Genomic DNA, 13,454 nt, shown 5'->3' with positions numbered 1-13,454 from the left:
GAATTTATTATACTGAATAAAGAATATATTATTATTATTATATGTTTAAGATTGATCCGGAACTTATAATTGTCGTAATTTTAATATTTATGACAAGTATGGAGGCAAAACCTATAGTAAGTGATCAGGAACATAATATATTAATATGTAATTGCCAGTGATTGTTTTTTAAGCAACGCCTTTTTGGGCTGGTCGAAACCTTTACACCCCTCTATTAAAAACTGAAATGACACCACTAACTGTAATAATAACAATATAGGCCTACCACCCACAGCCCACAGATTACACATCTACTTCTCCTTACTTGTATACCAACACTATTTTGGAGTCATTGATTAAGTAATAAATATCCACTATTATATTTTAAATTTGTCATAACATAGTAAACTAATAGTGTCATTCTCTGTAATTACCGATTTAGAAATTAAATTTATACTGCGGACTGCCGAGGACCCGTTCTCGTTTTTATTATTAAAATTATAACCTAAGAAAATCTGGGAAAACAGTTTTTAACAAATCGTATAATTTCTGACACTTTTCTATTATCAAGGAAATGCAGACTGATAGTTACGAAAAATTCAAAGGGGGGGGGGGGTGACGACCCACCATACCCCCTTGCCACCGGCCATGCACCGAGCCCGACCGATCTGGTGCATACTAGTTGCCTCCCAAAATATACGAATTGCCTCCCATCCTTATCGTAAATATAAAGGTTAATATACACTAGTTGTCTCCGATGACCAGGTAGTTCATAATTATATACCGTACAGAATTAAGTACTTAGTGGTTCATAAAAAAACTTACTAAAAAAAATAACCTTAACTGCACTAAAAAAAATCGACATAAATAGATGAATTTATAAAATTAACATAATTAATAAATTTTTTTTAAATTTTTTAAAATTATTTTTTGTTTTATTATTATTGAAAATATGAGACTTAGGTATATTCATTATATAGGTACAAAAACAAAACAATCTATATATATAAAACTGAAATCAAGCAAAAGAGGAAAACTACGGTTTGACTTCGAAACTTCTTATCCAATTGTCATGCAGTTTTTTTTATCTCAAAAACTGCTCAACGTACGGACTTGAAATTTGGAATAGATGTTCTTCTCATATTTTCACCGTACAATAAAAAAGGATTTTCAAAAATATTGCGTTGGTTCAGTAGTTTCTGAGTTTATCCAGAACATACAAACAAACGCTATCATTTTATAGTAAAGATAAAAATGAATTATTGTATATAGATTAGACCTATGGGAAGAAGATAGGCTAATTTAAAAAGTGTTAAATTTGTTTTTTTTTTATTCATCGGATTTTAGTACGGTTGCGTTAGGCGTTTGTATTAATTGATCATTTTAATCCTCCGAAGGTGGAATTAAGTAAAAATGACAATCTTTGTACAATTTTGATACTTTAGAGTTAAATCATACACTTACATACAAACAGCACGGGGCCCGCGATTTACCGCAGGTAGATTGCCTACCTGATAATATACTGCTGCGAATCAGAATTTTTATTCCGGGCAACAGAAAAGTTAAGATAAATTTTGAACACCATACACCATACACCAAATATTAAATAACGAATTGAACAAAGTTTGAGTCATATAGAAATTGGTACATTTAACGGGCAACGAAGTGCCAGCGGGATCAGCTAGTAATAATATAAAAGTAATATTAATTGATAATTGTATATTATATTATATTATATGACGTATACATTATAAATTGTTTTATACTAAGTCATTAGGTTCTTAAAAATATATAGTTCAGTTAAAAAAAATAAGTCTCAATAATATACGACATTTATATACAAATAACACAACTATAAAAACGATAAATAAATTAGTCAATAAGTCAAACAAAATAGGTAAGATACAAAAAACATTGCTTATATTTTTAGCCAATATTTGTAGGTACTTAAAATTTGATATTTTTTTTTCATTCAGCTTTTTTATTTAAGTATCAATGAAAATTATTTTGTTTCCAATTTGTAATCGACCATGTAGTTTAGGCTTATTAAAATTACAGTCTCAGTCTGAATTAGTTTTAAAACTTCGATAAATTTATATATATTAGGATGCGGAGACTCAAAATAGCTATTGAATTTGCTATGGAAAGATTCGCATGCATTGGTTGTGCACTGAATACTTGAACTTTTTTCTGCCCATATATGAGGTGGAAACATTGAATCCTCTGATATATATGTATCTACTAAATAGTCCGGAAATTGAGTTATTTTATCATCTAAAGGCTGTATGGGTGCTAGTTCCATTGAAAACATATCCATGACTTCCGCTGGGTTCAAAAATGATGAAAATCGACATCCTTTTATAGAAATATTTGGCCACGATCACGTATATTATGTACTGTAGTCTGGTTTGCATTATATCTTATCATTACACAAAATAGTATATTATCTTAATGTTTAGTCGTTCGATATAATCGTATCAAATATCAAACATAACAAAAGTCATAAATTACAATCTTATTTTGATACATCATACATGATATGTTTGAGAATGTTTTAGAACCACTTGTATATTTATTACCTGGCTATTAGAAGGTAAGGCTAGTACTAGACCCTTTTCGTTTACGATAAAATTTAGGGTACGTCGGGAGGCAATTCGTATAAAAATTATTGACCTTTTTGACTTCGGGAAGCAACTAGTGTGCACCCGAAAGATCATGTGCTATTGTGCCGTTAAAATAATTTTTGTATTTGAGCGCCATCCGATTTATTTGGTGTGTTTGTCAAACCTTGCTTATTGTGGTCGTGAGTCTCCGTCGCGCTCCACGCAGTGAAGGATAAACCACCGGTGCCCGACTCTATGAAATATTTGAAAGCCCCGATATTATGGATATCGGGTACTATAAAAGATTAAATATTAAAAACAATAAAACTTTTGGGCAGTTTTATTATAAATAATGATTTACCAAGTAGTTTTCCGGACGTTTTAAGTGCTTGTATAATTTTTCTGTCAATGCCGATCACTGTGACAGGAGCAGAACGATCATTTTCCAAACTTAAATTTATAAAGAATTACCTAAGAAACACATGTGAACAAGAACGTTTATCTACCTATAGTATATACATTTTAAATATAGAAAAGGAACGAACTAAAACTCTAAATATTGAGAAGATAATTGACAATTTTGCTGATGTATTTTTCTGTATAGTATTAGTAGGATATACAAGTATACATGTAGCTTTTTTCATAACATTTTTAAATTAGGGGCTCCTACATTTTTTTTTGCACCAGGGCCCTAAGAGTTCAAGATCCGGTACTGGTTCCACGCACGCGCAAAGTCTACGATCCCGTCGTTCACCTCACCAATCGTCATCTGCCAGTAGTGCTATCCATTCCCAGCGTCATCGTCCGTGTCTCACCAGGTCGACCAGGGGGGTTGTTCTGGAAAAGTGAAATCGATGAAAAAGATTAAAATAAGATAAAAATGCATATTTTTATGGGTTTAAATATGAAAGCTGTTTTAAATTTTCCAAAACAAACCCCCAGGTCGTATTTCTCATCTATTGTTATTCATGTAATGTTATGGACAGGTACACATTGTTATCCATGTTATTGTTGTTTAAGTAATTTAGTGGTTCGAACCCTCTTTCACCTTTATTGTAAACTTAATATAAATTTTTCTTTTGTTTGATCAAATTATTTGAAGTTACAAATTATTTTCGATACACATATATATAAACTCTCTTACTATTCTTTGTCCTCATACAGTCCACTCAAGGTTTCATATGCTGCACCAATTCTATCGTCGATGGAAAGTTTTTAGATCAATACGGCTTAGAATTAGCAGAAATGCTAAAGTTAAAACAACAACGCAAAAGTTCATGGAAATGCATGGAAATAGTAATTCAATTAAAATTATTACAAATAATAATAATTATTACAATAATAGTTATGATTACAATAATAGTTATTATAATAATACCAATTAGGAGGACGGAGTGGCCGAGCGGTCTAAGGCGTCGATTCCTTGGTCACGGGTGGCATTTTTCTTCGGGCAAGCCCACCCGGGCATGGCAGATACCTACGGGTGCCCAATCAAAAATTCTGCCAAACCCAACACACACGTGTTCCCCCCCCCCTCTACCGACATTAAAAACATACAAAAAACAAATACAGCTAATGGCCATAGATGCCGGGCTTAAATAAATACGATTTCAATAGCATTTTCATTTGTTAAAAAATCGTATTGTCTAATAATTTATAAACTGTTGCATTGTGTCGTTGTAGTGAGTCATTCAAATTGTTAACTAACAGAAACCAACCGAAAAATTTGGAAATTGTTGAAGTATACTGTTGATATCTTGCTGCTCGTAGTATTAATGTGCAGCTTCATGGATGCTAAACCTCTGGTAATTTACAAACACGATTTGTCATAAATATGGAAACTTTTTACAATATTTTTTCTTTAAAATAACCAATATAACAACACAATGAACAATGAAAACAAAACGTTGGTCCAGCATCCAGTTAATGGTCTAAATTTAGAAATTATGTTAAAATTGGCTGAATGTTTAAAAAGAAACACAACCAAAAATCCGATAAAAATAAATGAAAATGGCAATGCTACTTCCAAAATATATAAGAATAATTACAAAATTCTAATTAATAATTTTTTAATCACTTACAAATTATTATAGGTAGTTACTTACATTTGAAATAATTTAGTAACTCTGATCAGAATCCAAATGAATTGACTATACAACGCATTCAACGCTCGTTTGTTGATAATCGGTGATTTTAATCGCAGTAGAAATCGACAAAAAAAACACAACAAAATCAGCAGATAACAAAAATTAGAACCAAATTATACATACCTAATACGAAATTATCATAATAATTCGATTGACAAAAATCTAAAAACACGTTTACTAAAATATAATTTCATAAAATATAGCCGATTTTGATTCAAAAACAGGTAAAAATGCAAAAAGTCTCAAGAAAAGCACTAAAAGCTAAAAAATCACAAAATATTCAAAATAAATTTTTTAATTTCAGTTCTCTGTATCATGAAACACATTTTTATCTTACTCTGCTATTTTTTAAGCATCTCATAAGAAATATGCAAATGCTATAAAATCCCAACCCTGGTTATAATAATACTGAGAAGCCTCTATTAGAAAATGGTACACTTAACCAGGCTTCTTAGTAATGTATTAAGGGTGCTAACTATTAGCATAAATAGTGATTAATTATAGTTTCATTTTATTTTTATAAAAAAATGTATTTTATAAAAATAAAATAAAATATATTTTAAATGTTATTTTAACACTAGCCAAATTTATAAATCATATATTTTGGCTTATTCATAAAATTAAACAGGTAATTTAAATTGTTTGATATTTTATAATATTTACAATATATAAATGACTTAAGTAAATACCTAATACACTTTGTACACAATGCAAAAGCTATAATGTTATACTAAATACAATATTTTTTTTAAAGTAATACTTAAAGAATATTACCGTGAATGATATTGATTATAAAGCGGGAATCAATTTCTTGTTTACATTTTTATTTAATATGCATAACGGATTACTTATATTGATTACGCACTGATTTACTTATAATTTCATAAGTTACTTTTTTGTGTTAATTTCGAATTCATTCCAGTGCATAAATACATATATAAATTAAATTTATACTTATAGTGAATATATTTTTTTTGAGATGTTGTCGATATTTATACTAACCTATACTACCTTTAGAATGACTATTCCCTAGAATTGAATAACATCCAAATTTAGTTATATTAATATAAATCTAAAATAACTTTTTTTATTAACTATATTAGGTAAGTCTTAACGATTTATGCCTAGCATTGATGTATTTTTGATTTATTAATCAATTAATGTTATACTTAAAAAGTACAAAGCATAAGATATATAAGAACTGTTGTAAATAATATAAGTGTTTATTTTTTCTATTTTACTAGTATCTACTGTTCACTAAATATAGTGTTAAATACACCTAAACGTCTAAATTTAACGATGAGTAATTCAAAATTCAAATAGGTAATTGTTTTATCTTTAATTGAATAATGTATTATAATTTATAATGTACCTATAACTGTTTGTATTTTTGCATAATATGCATAATATTTTTTTTAGTATACTGTACGATAGTAATACCTATTTTAAGAAAAAATACTAATAATTTCTTTAATGCCAATATCATTTTCACCTGATACTTATATCTTCCTATACATATAATAGTATAATATAGGTAAATATAGCTATCTAGATGATATTATATACAAGTATTTATATTGCAGCTATTTGAGTAATTTGTTTTGCTAGTAGTAAAACAATGTGTTAAATTAAATTTTGCTTAAAACATTGCATTACAGAACTTCATTGTATGTATAAAATATAATAATATAAGTAAAAGTTATAAGTCACCAAGAATAATGTTTTTGAATTATAACGAAATAATGAACATCGTTAATCTTAGTTTAAACATCTAATTTCGTCCAAGTTTCAACTTAAAATTACTATAAAAAACTGTGCTCATAATTTTTTTAGATTTTTTGATAACAGTATTACCCACTCATGAGAAATCTCATTTTAAATTTCCAATCTTTAGTTATAAAAATTGAACGTTTGGTTTATACATTTTCAACCGAAAAAAGATTTGCAAATGTTCGCGGTATTGACTAATTTTGTAAACATCTGTACTTAAAATGCTTACAAAAAAAATTAATCGTATCTTTATTATATAAAAATTGATATTATAACAACTTTGAGGAACCTTGTACTAATTTTTGAAGCTTTTAATTTTTATACCCGGAGAAAATTGATTCATTTTTTTTTTCAAAATTTCAAATGTCTATAAATAGGTCAAAAAGAGTCGAAATATTTTGAAAATTTTATCATGTAGGTATCTTCAGACAATTATATTATTTTATCAAAATCATTTGGTGAAAATTTGAAGTATCTATTTAGAGCTAATTTTTGAATTACAACAAAATATCAAAAATTGTTTGAAAAGAAATTATTAACTAAAGCCGGGTTTACACTACACCATGTCGTGTAAAATAATCACGGTTGATCGTAAAAAAATGAATTTCAAATGCTTATACGAAATGATTACAGTGTTGGTAATAGATAACTAAAATAATATCTAGATAAAAATATTAGACTGTTGATAGGAATGTACCTATATAAAGATAATAGATAAAAATACATTAAGTATACAGATAAAATTAATAGGTAGATAAACAAAATAGATAACTATTTTTACACTTGATAAGCTATGTAGTGGCTTAGCCAGAAATCTCCCATGGGGGGATTACTGGATTAATTAATAATTACCATATATAATTAGGCATATAGCCTTGCCCGTATATACTACACAGACTAAGGGTAGTGACCGGGTCACCGAAATACGCCACTGGAATGATGGGTATAACGATCTATCAATATTTTTTTACACGATTAATCTTTTCCTTTTAAAAATAAAAAAACCATGGTATGTAGTAAACATTTTACTTGCATCATTATAATGTTTTAATGATTTTACTCTAATTTAATAAATACACTTGGATAATACTTCTTAAAGTAAAATAAAACAACATTAAATACCTAATTGTTTTGCCAAGTTTAATTTTGATTTGTATTTAAGACATTAAGAACACATTTAGAATTTAAGAATTTATTATTTTATTTAAGTAGATAAGTTCAATTTAAAAAAAAAAAAATATCTTAAAATGTTATCCAGTAATAAATTAAAATATATTATAACACAGATATTGGTTAGGTTACTAGAACACAAGATAATGACAAGGACAGTTACTAGTCACGTTGTCGCGTTGTATTGTGTTTTGATAATCTGATTCTAAAATATAAACTCTGAAGACTGAAGTATATAGATATTTATATTATAATGGATACTGTCTATATAATAGTAATAGAATTGACATCGGGCATCACGCGAACACTGCAGTGGGATGTCAACCAACAACCCAGCACCGATTTAAATCATCTTATAAATTACAACAAATACATTTCATCACGATTTAAACTAGACGATTATTATTTTAATAATTTAAAAATGTGTTCATTGCTATTGTAAATTTAGATTTAATTTGAGAAAACATCAATTAATCTCAAATTGCTATACTATTATACATTTTACTAAATTTATAATGAATATTATTAATTTAAAAAAACATAATATTATACATAGTGTTTTATTTTTTTTGACATTGCTGACTAGCAGATAAAAATGTGCAAACACTATTTTCGTCACAGTCAATTGAAGTCCTTGGGTAAATAACTAGGAGGTTATAGTATAATTTTTTTTTAAGACTTCAAACTGAATGGTTATTATAGCTGGTTTTTACTGTGGACAATATTCCACACCATTGTTTTTAACTTGCAATTCACTATGTCATGCGACAGGTGGTTCAAAAATAAATCAAAAATGAACTTTGTTTTTTTGACACTCGGCAACCCCATTCGGTTTATATGGGGGGGGGGCTACAGTTGGTACGCGTTTTTTATGTGAGGCAGATAGATCGTCACAGAAAACCCGGGTGGTCACCCATCTGGGAGCCTGCTCGACCGCTGCACACATTACTATATTAGTGACTACGTCCAATGACTGCGCTTCACCAGGTCACCATACAATGAACTCTAATACCAATCACGTTAAATTGTATATTATATGTTTATATATTTACCAGTTTAAATTCTTGCCGAATGTATTATGTGTAACATTTGACATATCAACAAATTGTTTACAATATTACAATTCTTAATATAGCAATAGTACTGAGTAGTAAAATATATAATGGTATCTACAGAACACAGATTAGTGTAAATTGAATCATTTGTTGGTCGTTCCCACATCGATAAAATCAAATATTTAAGTAACTTGATCGTCATATTTAAAAGGTGATTTTGAAAGGATAAAATATAGATACTTGTATAATTTAGAAAATTAAGGTTTCAGAAATATAGTAAAAATATATTGGATAGGTACCTACGTTACGTTATTTGGTATTAGCAAGACTTAAACAGTTAACCTAACTATTAATTAATCATAGAAATAATAAACTAGGTATAGGATCATGTTTGATAATGTTTAGAAAACCATATAAAGATTCAAATTAATAATTATGTATATCCTTATATAACGTATATACTATACAGAGTCTGTCAGTATATATGAAAAGAAAATGAAATATATCCATTTATATTCAATTATTACCTAATCGTTAGGGATCAAATGTGTACCAGGATATTAGGTATTTTTTCATTGCTCAACATTTAAAAAAACCCAAAATATATAGATCTATTAAAAATTTGATATAGATATACAAATAGTATGTATTATAATAATTAAAAAGTATAAAATGTATCAAAAAAGGATAATGAAAAAGTTCAACAAATCAATGTATACTATCGGTACTGAATGCTGATGCAATTATTAATAAATCAATAATGGTATGCTAATATTGTAATATTGTAAAATATATCCATTTTTTCAAACTTATAGTACCTATGAAATCAAAAAACTGTGCAATCGGACCAGAAGTTTTAAGTTTTAAGTAGCTAGTACATAATATTATATTATATATAGGGGTTACCAATTAATATTTTTGAAGGTCCACATTAGGAATCTGGAAATTGTTGGCAACCATCAAAATTTCAGACGTCAGTAAAACCCAATGAACAAAAATAATAAATTACAACACTAAAACCTCATTTTCGATTTTAATTCAATTATTATCGTGAAATAATTTTTTTTTTGCTGAATCAAAAAACTTTAAAATTTACCCATAGACCATAAGTCATTTTATATTAGAAGTTTAAAAGTAATGAACACATAAAAATTAAAGGCACACATTTTTTTATAAGCATTTTAAATTCAAATTTTGACAAAATCCATCATAATCGCGAACATTATCAAATCATTTTTTATTTAAAAATGTATATAATGGTCAATTTTTATAGCTAAGAACTAAAAATTTAAAACAAGGTTAAAATATTTATAAATATAAGTTATACCTATTTAACTATATTGCAAATAATAAGTAACAACTTGGCAACAAAAAACAGCGGTAAAACGGAAATATTTACGCAACACCAGTTTTGAATTAAATGTATTTTGATGTTTTTGTTGTAATTAAAAATGATTAGGTAACCCTAATGAGTTAAAATCTAAATCAAATACTTAAAGTACTTACATTTTATATAGACCTGATATTATAATGTCTAAAATATTTTAAATTTTGTAGAGTCTGGCAGTCTGCATAGTACCTACCTAATAATTTATTAGGTATTATAGCAAAATTACATTAAAAATATAACATCTAGGACGTTACCGAATAAGTATGTGATTTTTATTTATTAGATTTATCGAATTCGTTACCAAAAATTCGTACCGGACTCAACAAGAAGAATAATATGAGTTCTAGTATTTACTACGATAACCATAAGTGGTCTTAGGATTTGAATTTTGAAAGGAATTTAGTCTCGTATACATTTTAAACATAATATAACGAGCCCATGGCTGATGGGCCGGCCTTTCGATGATAAATTATTTATAAATTATGATTTATTATTTATTATAAATTATTATAAATTATTACTAAAAGCGGTTTTTAAATAAATCTGGCTTATCAAATCTATCCTAAGTGCACCTATAATTGTATAATTAATTTTAATTAATGCAATCTAAACTACGACCTGCAGCCACATCTTAATTGGTTGACGGGATATCACTTCACACGTGAAACTTAGCATGCTAAGTACTATGTTGGCAGCTATTTTAAGTCGAGGAAAAATAATTCAATTAATTGAAAACATTACTTTGCTTTATTTTAATTTAAACACTATACATAAATTCCAAACTTAAAAAAAAGTTAAATGCTTATTGGAAACAATTTACTGTCGAAATATTACAATATAAATAAACTATTTCTATTCGATTAAACAGTGTATAGGCACAATCGTCGTCAACAATAAACAATACTAGCCAACACAGTATAATATCAATGTTATATGCGACATACTGTTTACTGTTTATACGTCATAATAATATTATAATAATAATAATGGGGGACGGAGTGACCGAACGGATTAAGGCGTCGGTTAGGTTAGGTTAGGTTAGATCCTCGACGGATCGATCCTCGGTCATGGGCGGCATTTTTCTTCGGCAAGTCACGGTGTCCGGAGAAAAGTGCCGCCATCCCCCACCCGGGCATTGCAAATAGCTACGGGTGCCCACTAAAAAATATGCTAAAACCAAAAAACACACGCGTTTAAAATTTGCAGTACCCACCCCTACAGTAAAAACCACCCAATGGCCTATGTTGTCGCGGGTTGATTAATAAAAAAAAAATAATAATAATAGGTATATAACGTCATTGAAGGTACTTCAGGTATTACTTGTAGGTATATACAACAGTATATTGAGTGGCAAAGGCTGGAAGTGACCAATTTCAGTCGCAATTTTAGTGTATAGCGAGCCGCAGTCGTTAGACTGAAATTGCCTTCCCACACGAGCCACACATACTATTTTTTTGTCACGCCTCGACGTTCATCGATCACAATAACAAGTCGGCAAAGGCAATGTACTATGCAGGGATATTCTATGCAACAACCAGACTATTCTACGAAAACAATTTCATGAAAGAAAATTGTTTGCTCGTCATGCAGGGAGGTTACAATATAAGTATAAGATGGAGCCCACGATGTAGATAACTTTAAGTTTATGTTTGGTAAGGACCGTGGTATAGTTTTCAGTGTAGCCCTAATAACTTATTAGTTAAGAGTGGGTAACATTTTTTTTTTCCCCATGAATTTTTGACAGCATACAGCACACAATGTATATATAAATTTATCTAGTTAAGTCTCAACACAAATTAATGTTACTTTCTGGTAAGGTTTTCTTTTAAATTTTCTTTGGTAAACAGTCGACAATTTTTAATTTTCTCAATTTTTATGAATTTTGTTAAAGTTTTTACTTTAGACCCACGTTAAAAATAAAATACTGTGGATCTATGTTCAACTTGACCAAGAGAAAAAATTATTTATCGACGATATTTAAAGCTCAAAAAGAGTCAATATATTTTGAATATCTTGTAAGAAATATCTTATAAGGAGAATACTCATATATTACCTATATAAAAATGTTGTTAAAATATAAAGTTTTTACGGTTATTCATTTTTGAGTTACAACAGAAAAACATAATTGATTTTTCCGATAACTGGTTTTGTGTAAAAATTACTTTTATATTTGTTAATTTTTTTTTTTTGTTTTTCACCGCGCTTTTGAAAATTACTGGAAACTTTTTAACTTTTGAGTTTTGATCCAACAAAGTACTTAAGTACCAACTAGATTCACTTTCCTATCAGAAAATATGCTGAAGTAGAAATTTGAACCATTTTTACTGTCATAATAGGTGATGGCAGACACAAAATAAAAATAAAATATAAAAGCACAAATCGTTGTAAAATAAAAATCATTCATGTGTGTCGGGGGGCCATCACTCAATAGGTACTAATTGTTTTATCACTTGTAAAATAAAAATAGTAAATGTTCTATATTATCAGAGATTTTTTACTTTTTACACAATTCTATCGATCCTTGATCCCTGGGCATATTGGCATACCGGGAAACGAAATAACTGATCAAGAAGCACACAACGTTATCGTCTCAACATCAACCACAACTATAAATTCCATCACATTCGCTGACGAGAAGATCGAAATAAACGCACACAAACAAATAAATAAGTGATATTTAAATAATAAATTATAAGACAGGGACAATATTTAAGTACAGTACAAATTTATCGATGTGGGTTTTATAATCAAGATTTCATCTTATACTTAATATAATTTTTATAATGTTCATAATTATTATAAAATAATAATTGTTTAATTGGTATATCGTATTTCATGCATAAATGTATACCTATTTTAAAGGCATCTTTTTTCCCAAACTCAGTATTATATTTATTCAATCTAAAAATATTGTATATATTTTGACGAGTAAAATAATTATGGTTGAAAATAATACAACTCGATCGACACTACAAATCAAGTCCTCATTATCACCATATAATATATCAACAATAAGACCAATCTTAACATACACATAAAATATGGTGTAGTCGGCCATGTGGCCCACCCCAAAAATTATTTCCATATACACCACTGTACCTAATGTAGTATTTAGGTACATATAATTATAATACACAATTACAAACTATCTTATTCCCTATGTTATGTTTATACTTAATTGTTTTTGACAACTTTTAACTTTACACGAAAGTATGCCAGAATAGTTGTACATTTCATGGGTCATGTTATATATTTGATGAGATGGTTATTATATGTATATATTTTTATCATATAAATCCTATAATTTTTTTAATATACAAGTTAAATACCTACCTAATAA

Source organism: Metopolophium dirhodum, chromosome 8, assembly GCF_019925205.1.
Source record: "Metopolophium dirhodum isolate CAU chromosome 8, ASM1992520v1, whole genome shotgun sequence".
NCBI classification, from domain to species: Eukaryota; Metazoa; Arthropoda; class Insecta; order Hemiptera; family Aphididae; genus Metopolophium; species Metopolophium dirhodum.
This window is presented reverse-complemented; position numbering follows the sequence as displayed.